Below are 17,886 nucleotides of genomic sequence, written 5' to 3' on the forward strand. Positions count from 1 at the left end.
GTAAGTACATCTCCCATCTGGTCCCTGTGTGTATTCATTGAGTCAGTGCAGAGGGCACCAATGGGTGAGATTTCCATAGGAGTCAGTCCCGGGGCACTTAAATTGTGGGGTAATGGAAGAAGCAGTGATCAGAGTCCAGAGCAGCCCCTGGTGTTACTGCAAGTCCCTCCCTTTGGTAAGGGCTGCTGACGGGCAGTGGCAGCGAGACAGAGACTGGTTAGAGTGATGGCACTTTAGAGTGAGGGCTTTGTATTTGTTAGAGATGTTAATGCAAGGGGTGAGGTCCAAGCAGGGAAGCTGCATTATGGATGGGATACGAACTTCAAGTGGGGAAGGTTTAGCAGACTCGTTAGCCAAGGTGAGAGTGAGGCTGTCATTCTTAGGGGTAAAATGCAATACCTTCAATCCATAGGCATCACTTTGTGGTTGGGGGTGACAGACCAGCACTGGGATAGACTTTGTCCACGGGCTATAATCCGTGAGAAATTTACTATTGCACTGAGTTCCCATTCCATGTGGACAGTTGTAAGAGAGCAGAGAAGATAAGAAAGAATAGACAATAATGGCTACTCATCCTGCTTCCAACGTTAATGTCCCTGATATCCAGCATGGACAGAGGAGATGTCTGCCAGAGGGAGGGAGTTTGGCAGAACAGCAGAAGCCAAGTAAGGCAATAGCAATGACAAGGCCAACTACTAAGCCTGCCCACCGCATTACTTATCTATTGGTAAGTTAGGCCTTTTGAAAAGTAACTTAAGGTCTGTGACAGGTTCATAGGCGCTTTGCGTGGATGGCTCAGTAACTTCTTCCTTAGGTGTAGGTGCTGTTTTCACTCTGGTATGGTGGGACCATGGAGTTATGCCCTGTAACTGTAAAGCAGAATAAGTAGTCCAGATTACTAGATAAGGTCCTGTCCACTTGGGGTCTAACTGGTCTTGTGGATTTCCAGCCTTCCGGGTTTTCAAATAAATCAATTTTCAGGGGAGAAAGGATGTAAAACCCTGTCTAAAGGGGAAGGCAGTTCCAGATTCCCGTAGGCATGTAAAGCTTTAATTGTTTCCCCTGTCTGTAAGGTATATTTCTGCCGGTCCATATCCTTAAGATTGGTCTTGGAGCCGGGTCCTTCAGGAATGGGCCTCATGTACATGGGCTCATATGGACTTAACCTGAGCTTTCCTTTAGGGGCTATTCGCAGTCTCGAAAGTGCTGTGGGGAGAAGGGAGATCCAGGGTTGATGACTGTCTTGACATGGTTTGGCTAAGTTTCTTTTGAGGGTTTGATTTATTCTGCTTTTCTTTCTTTCTTTCTTTTTTTTTTTTTTAAGATGCTGGGGGTAGGAGTTTATTAATTTATTTATTTTTGCTGTGTTGGGTCTTTGTCTCTGCGCGAGGGCCCTCCCAAGTTGTGGCAAGTGGGGGCCACTCTTCATCGTGGTGCGCAGGCCTCTCACTATCGCGGCCTCACCCATTGCAGACACGCAGGCTCAGTAGCTGTGGCCCACGGGCCCAGCCGCTCTGTGGTGTGTGGGACCCTCCCAGACCAGGGCTCGAACCCGTGTCCCTTGCATTAGCAGGCAGACTCTCAACCACTGTGCCACCAGGGAAGCCCTATTCTGCTTTTCTTGAGGATTGTCATCTCCAAGTGGAGAGTAAACCCCATTTAATTCCTAGAGCTCTAGCGACTCCCTTAGTCATTTGGGAAACAAAGGCAGGCCCACTGTCATTCTGGATGGACTTAGGGAGCCCAAACTGAGGGATTATTTCCTTGAACAGGGCCTTAGAGACCTCCCAGGCAATCTCAGTTCAGGTGGGGAATGATTCCATCCAGCCGGAGAAGGTGTCAGTCAAGACCAGCAAGTATCTAAAACTTCCTTGTGTCCAGGGCATTACTGTAAAATCAGGTTGCCAGTCTTGACCTGGATATGTGCCTCTATGCTGGGTGGGGGTCACTCCCTTGACCTTAGTTGGGGGTTTGTGTTGGCCTTATTCTGGAGGCAGATAGGGCAAGCTTCAACCACCTGTTTAAGGAGACTACGGAAATTGGGGGCAGTCATGGATTTGATGAGCCGTTAAAAAATATATATATTTATTTGGCTGTGCTGGGACTTAGTTGTGGCACGTAGGATCTTCTTTGCAACGTGCAGGATCTTCAGCTGCAGCATGAGAACTCTTAGTTGCAGCATGTGGGATCTAGTTCCCTGACAGGGATCAAACCCAGGCCCCCTGCACTGGGAGCACGGAGTCTTAGCCAGTGGACCACCAGGGAAATCCCTGATGAGCCATTGATATAGGGCCTCCTGCTCATAATGTGTCCTCTGGTGAGCTTCCAGGATGGCCTGCAGTGCAGTGGCTGATGAGGAACAGCTGCCCATGACTGTTAATCATCCACCTTGGGTATTCTGGGCTTTTCCGTGGTAAGGTTTTTTGTCTCAGAGATAAATTGTAGCTCCCAGTTTGTATAGTTAAGTCTTTTCCTATTAGGGGAATTGGGCATTCTGGTACATATAAGAGTGAGATAACATTCTCCCTTTCAAATCGCACTCAAGGGGCTCTATAAAATTATGTTCCTGTGGCTTCCCTTCCACTCCCATTATCTTACATTTATCCTTGGTCATTCTGCCTTGTCGGGTGTTCAAGACTGAGTAGATGGCCCCTGTGTCGACTAGAAAGTGAACTAGAAAGTGTGTTTTACCCCCACAGTCAGGGTCAGCCAAGGCTTCTCCAAGGAGCCCCTGGGCCCCTTCAGTCCTCTTCTTCTTTCACGTGTGAGACCAGCAAGGATGAGCCTGGACACAGTGGTCCCTTTAGCTTCCTTCTGAGACGTCTGGGGCATCCCCCTCCCCGTGGCCCTCCTCCCTGCAGTATGCACACAGACTGGCTTTGAGCCCTTCTCTCCACTGTGGGTGTGGTCTTCAAAACCTGGGGTGACTCACTGATGTCACAGGGTCCCTCTGGGGGAGGCCCCATCATCACTGGGAGGTTGACTGACCCTGAATTACTGAAGCCAGAATACTGGCAGTTGGTTCCGCTGGTCTAGCTTCCTTGGCATCTGCCTCCAGATCCTGGTTGTTGAACACCCGAAATGCTGACTCCACCCCAGGAAGAAGGTGTAGTGCGCCCTATCTCCAACTTCTGTAATTTTCTCCTAATGTCTGGGGCGCTCTGGGAAGCGAAATGGTACTTAAGAATGGCCTACCCTTACACTGACTCCAGGTTCACCTTCGTGTACCCACAAAGGCACTCCCTTAGGCATTCCAGGAAAGCCAAGGGGGTTTCCTTCAGTCCCTGGATGACTCCCTGAACCCTACTCCAATTTAAGGGTTTCTTCCCAGCCAACTGAATGCTCTTAAGAATCAAATCCCTGAAATGTGTGAGGTGCTGCTGACCATTTTCCACTTACTGGTCCCACCCAGGGTCCATGGAGGGAATGGCCTGGATTCAAGGCTGGTATAGAGCTTGTCCTGCATTATCTTGCTTGGTCTTATCAGCTTCTTCAGTTGCATTAGTTATAATCAGTGTCTTTTCTTCCACAGAGAATACGATGTTCAGGAGGGTTTGGACATCCACCCAAGTGGGGAAAGGAGTGTGGAATATTCCCCAGACTAAAGTAAGGACCCCCTTGGTATCTTCTTTCAAACCCTTGGATTGATCCTTCCAGTTACATAGATCTGAGGAAGATAAGGGTACATGCACAGTGGTCAGTCTGCCCTCTCCATTAAGGACCTCGGAAAGGGGGAATAGCCTAGTGCTCCCAGAGGGCTGGTACTGAATGCCGCTATGGGTGTGAACTGGACTAGTCCCCAAGGGAGGCATGCTGAGAGATGGAGGTGGGAGAGTCGGGGAGGTGGCAAGGGCACCAGGTAGGGTGGTTGTGAATTAGAGGGAGTAGAAGGTGTCAGGGAACCAGGTCAGGTAGGGTAGATGACTCAGGAGTCTCGGGTGAACTGTCAGAAGGGGGAGAAGCTACCCTTGGCAGAGAGAGGAAGTCAAGAGAATCTTCAGGGGCTTCCCTGGTGGCGCAGTGGTTCAGAGTCCGCCTGCCGATGCAGGGGACACGGGTTCGTGCCCCGGTCCAGGAGGATCCCACATGCCGCGGAGCGGCTGGGCCCGCGAGTTATGGCTGCTGAGCCTGCGCATCCGGAGCCTGTGCTCCGCAATGGGAGAGGCCACAGCAGTGAGAGGCCCGCGTACTACAAAAAAAAAAAGAATCTTCAGGCTGAGATTCCAGTACCAGGAGAGAGAGACATTAGAGATAATGTTGCATTTCTCACGGAGGCCCTTGTTTTCGCAAAGCACCATGAAAAATTGGACATAGGGGATCTCATCCCATATTTTTCAAATGTTGGCAACAGAGGTCCAAGTGAAAAATGGTATTATAATTTAGAAAGCCATTAGTTGGCCAACTTTCTCCATCCACCAGTTTATACTGGGGTCATGTGTTGCAAAAGAAAAGAAGCTGTTTGTTAGTGGGCGGTAATTTCTAGTTATGGAGGATGCACCCTAGTGGCAAATTCGCTGGGATAGAGGCTTGGTTACTCCCCAGTAGGGGAGTCCTTATTTCTAGTCTGTTTCCAACTTCCCAGTGGCCTCCTTCTAGGGTTGGTGGCGATGCAGATCCCACAAGATTAGCCCACACCAGGTGATCTAGGTGCTCTGAAATGTGGACCAATCTTTGTGGGGGATGGGAGGGGAGACGCTGTCTAAGAGGGCCTTAGTTATAAGGTCCCCCCTCTCTGTCTCTCTGTCTCTTTTTTTGGCTGCATTGGGTCTTCGTTGCTGCCCGCGGGCTTTCTCTAGTTGTGGCGAGTGGGGGCTTCGTTACAGTGCACGAGCTTCTCGTGGTGGCTTCTCTTGTGGAGCATGGGCCGTAGGTACACGGGCTTCAGTAGTTGTGGCTCATGGGCTCTAGAGCGCAGGCTCAGTAGTTGTGGCGCACGGGCTTAGTTGCTCTGCAGCATGTGGGATCTTCCCAGACCAGGGCTCGAACCCGTGTCCCCTGCACTGGCAGGCAGATTCTTAACCACTGTGCCACCAGGGAAGTCACAGATCCCCTCTTAAGTCAGCAATTAGACATTCCCAGACCCACTGTGGGGCTGTAGGAGATACCTGATACAGGTGGGTGCTTTCAGCAAGCAGTCCCTGGAGATAGGGTGAAGGTGGAGCAGGAAATAAGGGTTCTCTAGCCAAATAAATTACCCAGAGAGCCTCTCCAGCATTCAAGGAGACTGTTCAAAGAGGGCTTGTCCATGCTTTGTTACAGGTGATCAAGCAGTGAGGCCAAATACTCATTTGGCATGTGTCCAGTTCTCTATACAACCAGCTACAAGGACCCAAGGACTTCAGATGATTTGGGGGTCCTCTTCTTTCCCCAGCCAGGCAAAGCGATTTTCCTGAAACCTGACAAAAATAATATTTTTAAAGGGTTCACGTCTGAGGAGGGATTCCAAGAGATCTGTGATGGACATTAGTGGGGAGAGACCTACCTGACAGAGACAGGTACCCTGCCCTGGGATGGCAAATTGGGGTAAGACAGACCAACACAAAAGATGTGCTCTTGGATTTTTTACTATATCCTAAAGGATATAGGGAACACAGCAGGGACTGGGTGGCTTGGGCGTTCTACAGTATGGCTACTTACACAGACATTTGTTTCCAGTCAGCAGGGTGCCCAGTGCTCATCTACCCTGGTCTGTGACTGACTTATCCTTTCACAGGAGTGTTCCAGTGGTGAGTGCCCTAGTGGCTTTTATGTACTTGATCCGTGCCCACAGTTGCAGCAAGGATTTCCAAGAGCATTAGAACAGATAAGACCACACGGAACAGAGACTGAAGCTTCACTTGTATAAAGAACAGAGACTAGAACTTACAATACAGACAGAAAACAAGGCGATGTTCTTACCATGTGGTGGCCTCCAGAGGGCTTCTCGTCCAGTCCAGTCCCCTTGCTGGGAACCAGTCCAACTAGACAGCCTATTGTCCAATCTCACCCACTACTAGAGGATCAGCTATATTTAGATAACCAGTTGCCCAGTCCAGTCCTCTAGACAGAGGTCTGGCTCTAGCCAGGCCAGGATCCTTTCCTTCAACCAGCCAACCCCTACAACCAATCTTGGCTTTATTGGCTGAAGTAGGGTCAGGGCCCCCTGTGCCAGCCATCCCCTGGATACTACCCCAATGTGTAGCAAGCATCCTTGCTATAGATACGCAAGAGTAGGGAACCGGTCTTTACCTAGGGAGAACTCTACCTAACCCTTGGCTGCTTTTTGATCTCAGACTGGATTCAGTAGCCCTCACTGGCCCAGAGGTCAAGGATTGGGGCAAACTACCCAGTTACTTAGCCAGCTTTGTCAATCCTAGGTCAGCAAGCAAGTCCTGGCTGAATTACTGGATAGAATGGCAGATCCAAAGCCACCCTCTGGCTGGCTCACTAAAATTTGTTACAGAATCAAGTTGTATGGACCTCCAAGGAGGGGTCCATACAACTTAATTCAGCAACAGAAGCAGTGTACATGTTCAATGCAATCCCTCCAATGTTCAAATGGTATTTTTCATGGAAGCAGAACAAACAATGCTACCACACGTATGGAACAACAAAGAACTCTGAATAGCCTAAGCCATCCTGAGAAAGATGAGCACTGCTGGAATCATCTCCCTCCCTGACTTCACACTACCTTACGAAGCTACAGTAACCAAAACAATATGGTATTGGCACAAAAACAAACACATGGGCCAGAGGAACAGAATAGAGAGCACAGAAAGAAACCCATTTGTATGTTGTCTGTAAATTCATGAACAAGGAGTTAAGAACACAAAACGGGGGAAGGGGGAGAGACAGTCCCCTCAATAAATGTTGCCAAGAAAACTGGACACCATCAACAACACATACAAAACTAACTAAAATCCACAATTTTCCACATCAAGTCCTTCCTCTGCTGGGTCCTCTGAAAATGGACACCCAACCCCCCACCCCCGCCCTTAGCAGTAAGGCACACACAGGAAGCTTCTCCTCCCATTTTTCCTCACCTTTTACTCCCAAGGTGGTGCCTCCTGGTGGTTCCTGAAGACACTGGGTTCAGATCTGTCTGCGTGGACTCAGCCAAGTGTTGTCCCAAAGCTGAAACCATGGTGGATCCTGAAGAGACCGAGCTTCTATCAGTGGCACAAGTAGCCAAGTTCCTTCATGAGCCAAGTCCACCAGTGGAACACACATGCCCCTCAAGTATCAGAGAGGTGGGCTTGGTGCCGCTGCTGGCCAGCTGGGAAGTGCAGACCTCAACCTCTCAGTTCCCTGGAGCCCACGCTCACAACTGGCGAGCCTGCAGAACCACTAAATTTGGAAATTCAAACTGAGATGGAGCCCAATATCCCATGACTTCTCCAAAAATAGTTATAGAATAATAAATTGGAAACCATATGCAATCAAAAGACTGTAGACACAAACTTTACAACTTACACCAAAATTCACTCAAAATTGTCCATAGACAAATTTAAAATGTAAAACTATAAAAATTATAGGTGAAAACACAGAAGGAAATCTACATAACCTTGGGTTTGGTGATGAATTTTAACACAGTCTCAAAAGCCTAAGAAATAATTTTTTTTTTTTTTTTTTTTTGTGGCACGCGGGCCTCTCACTGCTGTGGCCCCTCCCGTTGCGGAGCACAGGCTCTGGACGCGCAGGCCCAGCGGCCATGGCCCACGGGCCCAGCCGCTCCGCGCCATGCGGGACCCTCCCGGACTGGGGCGCAAACCTGTGTCCCCTGCATAGGCAGGCAGACCCTCAACCACTGCGCCACCAGGGAAGCCCAGAAATAAAATTTTGAACATGGATTTAAAAAATTTTAAACTCTTATGAAATATCTTATTCAGAAAACCAAAAGACAAGCTACAAACTGAAAGAAAAATATTTTCAAAATACATAACTGATAAAAGATATGTACTCAAATTACACCAAGGACTCTAGAACAAACCCCATTAAAAATGGGTAAAGACTGGAACAGACACCTGGCCAAAGAAGATATACAGATAGTAAATAACATCATATACCATTAGGGTATTGCAAATTAAAACAACAATGAGATAGCACTGCACACCTATTAGAACTAATAAACTCAAAAAAAATAAAAAAGAAAAAGAAAAAAAAAACTACTACTGATTGATGGAGGGTGAGGAAAAACAAGAGCTCTCCTTCACTGCTGGTGAAATGCATATACAGCTACTTTAAAAGACATTTTAGAAGTTTTTTCCAAAGCTCAATAAGGCTCACCTGAGGATCCAACATTGTGCGTCCAGTATTTAGACAACTGCTTTTAAGAACTATGTCCAAATGCAAACAAGGATGTAATTAAGCACAGCAACTCTATTCATAATGGCTATAAACTTAAAGAAACCACGATATCCTTCAGTAGAAGAATGCATAAGCAAATTGGGGTACATTCATTTCAAGGGGAGAAGAATATGCCACCCCAAAATATGCCTGTTGGCATAAGGATTACTTTGAGCTGATTTCTTTTTCTTAAAAAAGAAGACACATAAGAATCTCTGAAAATCAAGATTGCCCTTTTGTGAAGGAAGTTGACATTTATAAGGGAAGTCTCCATTTGAAAGGTCTCTCTCTCCATACCAAGAATGGAAGGATGAATAAATCTCAAGAAACTCTTATCAGTGGAGAAGGTAAGATTTAAATCTGCACAACAACCATACCCTTCCTTCCTTTTTTTATCTTTAGATGAAGATGGTATTTAAGGTGATGGCTTGGGCCATTTCAGGGCGTTAACTCAGTTTTCCTGAATATCTCTTTTGCATATAGGAGGTACACACGTTATTAAACTTCTGAATGTTTTTCTCCAGTTCATCTGCCTTTCATTTTCATTACTACATGGGGGATCTCAATGAAGAACAAAGAAAGGTAGAGGGAAAATTATTTTCCCTCCCATATACATGCAGTGGAATAGCATTCAGAAATATAAAGGAATGAACCATCAACCCATGCAAAAAACATGAGTCTTATACATATATTGCTAAGTGAAAAAATCCAGTCTGAAGTGCTATACACTGTATGGCCCCATTTATGACATTCTGCAACAAGTAAAACAGAGAGATGGTAAACGGGTTATGGGTGGGAGACTGAAATATTCCATATAATACTTTAGTGATGAATACCTGCCACTATGCATTTGTCTAAACCCATAAATTTTTACAGCCCAACAAATATAATATATTTAATTTTAGTTATTTAGGATATGGGAGTGCCACAGGATGCATTACAGAATTTAACAAAAACTGATTTAGAAATGTATTAAAAAATAACCTCACTGTTGGTGGTGGGACAAAAATTGCTGACCTCGGTAACTTTGGAAATAAATGGAATCTGTAGAATAAAGGTAACAGTGGACTCTAAACAGTGGACTCTATTTTATGTTTTTGTTTCTTTTTAAAAAAATTTTATTTATTTTTGGCTGTGTTGGGTCTTCGTTGCTGTGCGTGGGCTTTCTCTAGTTGCGGCGAGCAAGGGCTACTCTTTGTTGCAGTGCACGGGCTTCTCATTGCAGTGGCTTCTCTTGTTGCAGAGCATGGCCTCTAGGTGCGCGGGCTTCCGTAGTTGCAGCACGTGGGCTCAGTAGTTGTGGCGCACGGGCTTAGTTGCTCCGCGGCATATGGGATCTTCCCCGACCAGGGATCGAACACGTGTCTCCTGCATTGGCAGGCAGATTCTTAACCACTGCACTACTAGGGAAGTTCCTGGACTCTATTTTATAAAGTTATTTCCCTGGGGGTAGGAGCTAAGAATGCTGAAACCACTGTATTTGTAATCTGGAATGGAGCAAGCAATGAATTCAAAAAATGATAGATGGTGGAAGCCAGGTTTCTCACCATTGGAGTAGGAAGTTACAGATAAGCAAAGGGAGAAGGTTACAATATCCATGTAATAATGGATCAGGTTGGTGGCATTTATGTAAACTCATCTTTAGCTTAACATGGATACAAACAGTTCCACATAGAAATGTTTATAGGTCTTCCCTGGTGGCGCAGTGGTTAAGAATCTGCCTGCCAATGCAGGGGACACAGGTTCGAGCCCTGGTCCAGGAAGATCCCACATGCTGTGGAGCAGCTAAGCCCATGTGCCACAACTACTGAGCCTGCGCTCTAGAGCCCGTGAGCCATAACTACTGAGCCTGCGTGTCGCAACTACTGAAGCCCACGTGCTCTAGATCTCGTGCTCTGCAACAAGAGAAGCCACCGCAATGAGAAGCCTGTGCACCACAATGAAGAGTAGCCCCTGCTCGCCGCAACTAGAGAAAGCCCGCGTGCAGCAATGAAGACCCAATGCAGCCAAAAATAAATTAAAAAAAAATGTTTATAATTAGGTATATACGCATAAGTTGGAATACATATTTCAGTGCATTATCAGCTGGGTACATTTAGCTTCCAAATGTAAGTTTTTTTTTTTTTTTAAATGGGAGATCTTTTTTTGTTGTTGTTAAATATTTACTTATTTTAGCTGTGCCGGGTCTTAGTTGCGGCACATGGGGTTGAGGACTTACTAGTTGTGGCACGCATGTGGGATCTAGTTCCCCGACCAGGGATTGAACCCGGGCCCCCTGCATTGGGAGTGCAGAGTCTTACCCACTGGACCACCAGGGAAGTCCCCAAAGGTAAGTTTTTTAATACCATCCTCTAATAAAAGGAATCAGGGCTCTTTGAAGAAATGGCTGCTACTAGGACTGAGAGAGTAAATATATGAGCCAGGATAATGTTGAATTATCAGAAAGTAAAGAAGTACCAAGAAAAAAAAAACCCACAAGATGTTTTCATTTGACATAATTCCACAAGACAATGAAAAAAGCTCGCAATATCCAAAGCAAGAATGAATTAAGCACCCAAATACTGTACTGCTGAATTATAACCACAAGTATAAAATAACTATTCAGGTGCCCACACTAGTAAAATGAATGATTACAAACATTTTTATGAATTGGGTTGAATAGAAATGTCCTATGCAGAAGAATTCCAAATAACTGATGTAGACACACAGCCATCCATCAAGGAGGTAACCCAACCCTCTTCTGAAGTGTGGGTTCTTCCTAAATAAGACATACAGTATGGACACGGGAAAAATAACTTCACAGGGAAAACTGATAAACACGACCTCAGCCATGTGACCAAAGTTAACATGAACGGTGATAAGTTGCCTTGAGAGCCTGCTCCCTTGACATAAAATGATGAGAATGCACTTGACCTCTCTGACCTAACTTCCTCAAAACACATAAACCCAATCTAATCATGAGAAAAACATCAAGTAAATCCCAATGCGGAACAGTCTACAAAATACCTGACTAGTCCTCCTCAACCCTGTCGAGGTCATAGAAACAAGGATAGTCTGAGAAACTGTCAAAACCCAGAATAGCCTGAACAGACATGATGACTATATGTCATGTGGTGCCCTGGATGGGATCTGGAACAGAAAAAGGTAGAACAAAGGGAACCAGAATAAAATATGGACTTCAGTTAATAAAAAGGTATTAATATGTGTTCATTAATTGTGACAGGTCTGTAGGAAGCTAAAAGGGAGGGAAAATTAAAAGTCAAATAAGAAAAAAACCTATTGTATCAAACTGGAAATATAGAGGAAATGGGTGATTTTGTAATAAAAACACATTAACAAAATGATTCTAAAATTAGGAAAATACAAACATACCAATTAGCCACCCAGGGACCTCTTTCCCCTGCTGGTTCTCCTCTCATTATGCTGGGGTTTCCCTCTCCTGGACAGGGAAGGAACAGGAACAGAGATGTCCAGCAGCTCCCCTACGATCTGACCCCACCCAGTGTCTTCACTTCCACCCACCATGACACCCTGAATGAGAACACCCTGCGAGAGGGAGTCTCAGGGATTACTGATTCTGATGTGTAAGCTAGGACTTTTTTGATTCCAAGGGACTGGACACACTGATGTAAAAATAATAAATTTCTTAATGATAGAAATATGTATTTCTACTTGCAAGAGGCAGTTATGGCAGTGGTTTGGAGCCTGGTGGGACAGGGGCTCACACTCTCATAGTGTGACCTGGTCCCTTTGTCCTACTAAGTGACTTTGTGGTGGCCCCATCCACAGGTAGTCTCTATCTCTACATCAGGGGCCTCCAGCAACTCCAGGCTGACACCCACTCATGTCCATTCTACTGGGAAGGGTCTCTCCTTCTTTAGGTTCCATGAAAAGTCACAGCTTTAAAGACCTTTGCTCAGCTTGGGTCACATTCTCATCCTTGAACAAGAGGATGGAACATGGGACTGGCTAGACATGGATCATATACCCATTTTTGAGGTGAGTGGAACATGGGATCAACCCTCTGCAAGTGTGGACTGGAAGCAGGTGGGATGTAATTCCCAAAAGCTGAGATGCTGAGAATAGATGCTGGGTTGGGGGAAGCAGCAGATTCCACATCACCGACAGCCCACTGCACAGCACAGAATCTGAAGTCCAAGGAGGGAAACGGTTCACTTAGGGTCAGGGGCTGTGGCCACCCTTCCAGTGCTCTTGCTGTCCTCCCAGGATGGCAAGAAGCTCTCCCACTTGCTGAAAAAGCAACTTTGTTGTTGGTGGGAAACTCAGGGCTCCTGCCTTGGGCATCGGGTCCACACATCTCAGAGATTGGTCAAGAATAGCCTGTGTGGGCTTCCCTGGTGGCGCAGTGGTTGAGAGTCTGCCTGCCAATGCAGGGGACACGGGTTCAAGCCCTGGTCTGGGAAGATCCCACGTGCCACGGAGCAGCTGGGCCCGTGAGCTACAAATACTGAGCTCTGCGCGTCTGGAGCCTGTGCTCCGCAGCAAGAGAGGCCGCGACAGTGAGAGGCCTGCGCATCTGGAGCCTGTGCTCCGCAGCAAGAGAGGCCGCGACAGTGAGAGGCCCGCGCACCGCGATGAAGAGTGGCCCCCGCTTGCCACAACTAGAGAAAGCCCTCGCACAGAAACGAAGACCCAACACAGCCAAAAATAAATAAATGAATAAATAAATAAATAAATAAATAAATAAATAAATAAAATAAAAGCAAAGTAATACAGGACTAGAGTTTGTTTAAAAAAAAAAAAAAAAAAAAAAAAAGAATAGCCTGTGTGTCCTCGGAAGGCACAGAGATCTCATTCCTGTCCCTGGGAGGTGGGAGCTCAGGCATCATGCCCCATGTTCACATTTATCACCCACCCATGAAGAACAAATTTGCTCATTTTCCAGTCTCTTCTCTCTACAAAAAGTAGAGAAATTATTACTCAATGAAACAGTGGGAGTCTCAAGGATTATTTTATACCACGCTAACACAGTTGGTGGCTTTCCAGAGACCACAGGGTATGGGACAGGGATGCACTTATCTCCCCAACAATATGGCCTCAATGTGAAACTGTCTGAGTCCCAGATGCTTCAATACCTTTTTTTTTTTAACACCTTTACTGGAGTATAATTGCTTTACAATGGTGTGTTAGTTTCTGCTGTATAACAAAGTGAATCAGCTATACATATACATATATCCCCATATCTCCTCCCTCTTGCGTCTCCTTCCAACCCTCCCTATCCTGCCCCTCTAGGTGGTGCTTCAATACCTTTGATTCTCAATGGATATGAATGTCAATCTTGGTTACAACCAGAAGGGTGAAGGATTGCAGGGCCACAGTCTGTGTATGGTTGTCATGACCAGGGCCACACTCAATGTTTGGAGGGTTATTACCTCTCTTGGCAGGCTAAGAGGCAATGAGGGAGGAGGCATTTGTTTCAACCACATGGATACTGGGAACTGAAACATCCCAAGGAACTGTCTAGGATAACCAGGTAGCTGTTCAATTACCCAGCAGCACAACTGGCTCAGTAATTGGCCACAGGGGCTTGAGGGGCAAAGGCTGACCTGAGCTGGAGGACCATGGATGCCTCCCTGGATGCTCAGAGGCCAAGGGCTGTTCTGAGACTTGACTGTTTTTACACCCATGCAGATGGAACAGAGGATCCATCCAGTCCCAGGAGGGCCCCACCAGCCCTCAACAAGGTAGCACCGATGGGCCGGCAGCTTGATGCACCCAGTCCTGTATAAATCCACACATGTCTTGAGAGTACCTTGCATGTCAGGGCTGCGCTGGACTGTGGCTGCTCAGACAGAGTGGGGCCAGCATCCCTTCCCAGGTGGGAGGGTAGAGGGAAACCCTGCATGATCTCTGAGACCCTAAGTACCCTTGACTGAGGCTGAGTTCAATTTGAATCAGTTGAGTGACTAGAGCAGACATTACATTCATCTATCAGGGCCCAGGGCTGGAGGGGCAGAAAAACAATGGCCTAGCTCAACCTTGATCCTCACCCTGACACTGATCCTAATCCTAAACTCGGACCCTGACCCTAAACCCTGACCTAACCTTAACCCTAGCCCATACCCTAAACCTAACCCATACCCATACCCGTATCCTACCTGTATCCCAATCCTAACCCATACCCTAACACAATGAGACCAAAACCATAAAGCTTAATAAAGAAAACTACAACCGTGACCAAAACCATAAAATATTCATTAACCATACATATGTCATAACCATAAACCATAACCCAGCCCCAGCCCCCGCAAGTCTCAGCCCTAACACTAACCCTCCAAACCACTAACACCAAGCCAAATCTAATCACGTCATACAAATACATCATAAAAAAGAAAACTACATCAGTATAACTTAGGAATGTAAGAATCCTCCACAAAATAAGAGCAACATGAAAGCAAAAGAATATTAAACGATGATGCCATAAGCGTCTCTACACCAGAAATTTCAGCTTGTTCAACATATTAAAGCTAAGCAACGTATTTAAACCACAATAAAGGTGTGAAGTAAAAACACATGATCAGGGCTTCCCTGGTGGCGCAGTGGTTGAGAGTCCGCCTGCCGATGCAGGGTACGCCGGTTCGTGCCCCAGTCTGGGAAGATCCCACGTGCCGCGGAGCGCCTGGGCCCGTGAGTCATGGCCGCTGAGCCTGCGCGTCCGGAGCCTGCGCGTCCGGAGCCTGTCCCGCAACGGGAGAGGCCACAACGGTGAGAGGCCCGCGTATCGCAAAAACAAACAAAAAAACAAAAAACCCCCCACATGATCCTATCAATTATTGCAGAAAAAGCTATAATCAAAATCCAGTGCTATTTCATGATACAAACACTCAAAAGTAGGAATAACAACCTAAATGTCCATTGATAGAGGAATGGATAAAGAAGATGTGTACATATAAACAATGGGATATTACCCACCTGTAAAAGAGAACGAAATAATGCCATTTGCAGCCACATGGATGGACCAAGAGGTTGTCATACTGAGTGAAGTAAGTCAGAGAAGGACAAACATTGTATGATATCGCTTATATGTGGAATCCAAAAAAATGGTACAAATGAACTTATTTACAAAACAGAAATAGAGTCACAGATGTATTGGTATATAGATAACAATCTTATGGTTACCAGGGGGGAAAAGAGGGGGAAGGATAAATTGGGAGATTGGGATTGACATATACACACTACTATATATAAAACAGATAACTAATAAGGACCTACTGTAGAGCACAGGGAACTCTACTCAATACTCAGTAATGACCTACATGTGAAAAGAATCTAAAAAAGAGTGAATATATGTATATGTATAACTGATTCACTTTGCTGTACAGCAGAAAGTAACAACATTGAAAATCAACTATACTCCAATAAAATTTTTTTTAAAAAGTAGTAATAAAAGGATATTTGTTCAGTATGGAAAAGAGTAGTACACAAAGCCACAGAAAACATCATACTCAATGTTAAAGCCTGAAAGATTTACTCCTGAGATCGGGAACAAGGCCAGGAAGCTGGCCTTCACTGCTGTTAATAGTGTACTGGAAGTTCTAACCAGAGTCTCGAGGTAAGAAATAAAAGGCATCCATGTGTGAATGGAAAAATTAAAGCTGTGTCTATTCACAGATCACATCTTGTATATAAAACTTCCTATAGCAACAAAAAATTATTTGAGCTATCAACTAATTCAGCAAAATTACAGGACAAATTATCAATTCACGAAAATCTATCTTATATGTGTACACTAGCAATAAGTAATCTGAAAAACAATTTATGAAAACAATTCCATTTTAAATAATGTCAACGTTAATATTTAGGGATATACGTGATCAAGATATGACTTGTTTTTATGTATGTAAAGTTGTTTGTACGTTCGAAATTACTGGGAAGTAAGTTACTTTTCAAAACGCCCTGTCATTACCATGCCAGAAAAGCAGAGAAAACATCAAATTTCCATATAGAGGCCAAGCCTTACCCAGATCCAGTTCACCCAAAGTCCACATGGAATTTACAGGCACTGTGGGAAGATTAGATTAGGAGCCACTATGTCTTTGGTGTTGTGGATGATCTGGATGCAATAGAAACAGTGGGATTTTCAAGTTCCAATTTTCTACCTCATCACACCAAAAAAACTATTAGAACTAATACATGGATTCAGTAAAGTTACAAAATCAATACACACAAGTCAATTGCATTTCTAAACACTAGTAATGAACCATCAGAAAGAGAAAGAAAACAACCCTATTACAATTGCACCAAAAAGAACAAAATACCTAGGAATAAATTTAACCAAGGACTTGAAAGACCTACACACTGAAAACTTTAAGACATCGATGAAGAAATTGAAAAAGACACAAATAAATGGAAAGATATCCCCTTCTCAGGGAATGGAAGAATTAATATTGTTAAAATTTCCATTCTGCCCAAAGCAACGTACACAGTGAATGCCATCCCTACCAAATTTCCAATGGTATTTTTCACAGAAATAAAACAAATCATCCTAACAGGGCTTCCCTGGTGGCGCAGTGGTTGAGAGTCCGCCTGCCGATGCAGGGGACACGGGTTCGTGCCCCGGTCCGGGAAGATCCCACATGCCGCGGAGCAGCTGGGCCCCTGAGCTACGGCCGCTGAGCCTGCGCGTCCGGAGCCTGTGCTCCGCAACGGGAGAGGCCACAACGGTGAGAGGCCCGCGTACCGCAAAAAAACCCCAAAACCAAACAAACAAAAACAAACAAAAAAACTGACATAAAACTCAGTTTTCCACGTTAAGCCCTTCCTGGGGGTCATGAAGACGGACACCTCTCCCTCAGCAGTCAGTCACACACACACAGGAAGCTTCTCCTCACTTCTCCTCACCTTTTCCTCCTGGCGTCTCCTGGGTCGTCAGGAAACCCAGCTCCTGTCAGCATGGACACAGCCCCGTGTTGTCCTGCAGCCCAAGCCCCGGCGAGTCTAAAGGAGACTCAGCTCCTGTCAGCAGAGACGCTGACCCGGCCATCCCTGCACAAGCTCTGGCGGCGCCTGAGACAAACTCCTGTCAGCTGCGCGCAGAGCCAAGACCGGTGGAACGCGCGTGCGCCGTGAGTCACAGAGGCGGGCTCAGTCTCGTCTGTGGTCAGCGCGGGACATGCAGGCTGCACCTGACTCACAGTTCACTGGAGACAGCGCACCCTGCTGGTAGAACGGCTGAACCCGCTAAACTGCAGAAATTCAAACTGAAGTGGAGACAGTGTCCTAAAACTTTTCCAAAAATAGTTAAGGAACAATTCATTGGATACCATATGGCATGAAATGACGCAAACTTCACAACTTACACCAAATTCATTCAAAATTATTCATAGACAAACTTAAAATGCAAAACTATTCAAAATTATAGAAGTAAACAGAAGAAAATCAATAGGAGCTTGGGTTTGGTCATGTAGATCATGAGCTTTGAGTTTTAACACACAACACAAAAAGGCAATCCACAAAGAAAAATAAGGACCTCTGTCATCACAAAGCTACCTCACACCTCAGGAATCACAACAGACGATTCCCAGAATGAACTGATTTGCA

At 45.7% G+C, this 17,886-nt stretch overlaps 1 protein-coding gene across 5 annotated transcripts in view; it reads right to left on the bottom strand.

Moving 5' to 3' along the window:
* Positions 1–1,541: 1,541 nt before the first annotated feature.
* Positions 1,542–17,886, bottom strand: part of LOC116745572 (zinc finger protein 501-like) — a 37,897-nt gene continuing 21,552 nt past the window's right edge. For 2 of the 5 annotated variants that reach the window (XR_004347483.1, XR_004347477.1), the window contains 3 exons: positions 7,023–7,326; positions 5,196–5,396; positions 1,542–3,667 (listed from right to left, as the gene is read on the bottom strand). The gene's annotated coding sequence lies outside the window, so the exon portion shown is untranslated. Of the gene's footprint in view, positions 3,668–5,105; positions 5,397–7,022; positions 7,327–17,187; positions 17,498–17,886 lie in introns of those variants that run through there. The other 3 variants (XR_004347484.1, XR_004347482.1, XR_004347479.1) reach the window with 3 other exon arrangements.

The sequence above is a fragment of the Phocoena sinus genome, chromosome 20 (assembly GCF_008692025.1).
Source record: "Phocoena sinus isolate mPhoSin1 chromosome 20, mPhoSin1.pri, whole genome shotgun sequence".
Taxonomy (NCBI): Eukaryota; Metazoa; Chordata; class Mammalia; order Artiodactyla; family Phocoenidae; genus Phocoena; species Phocoena sinus.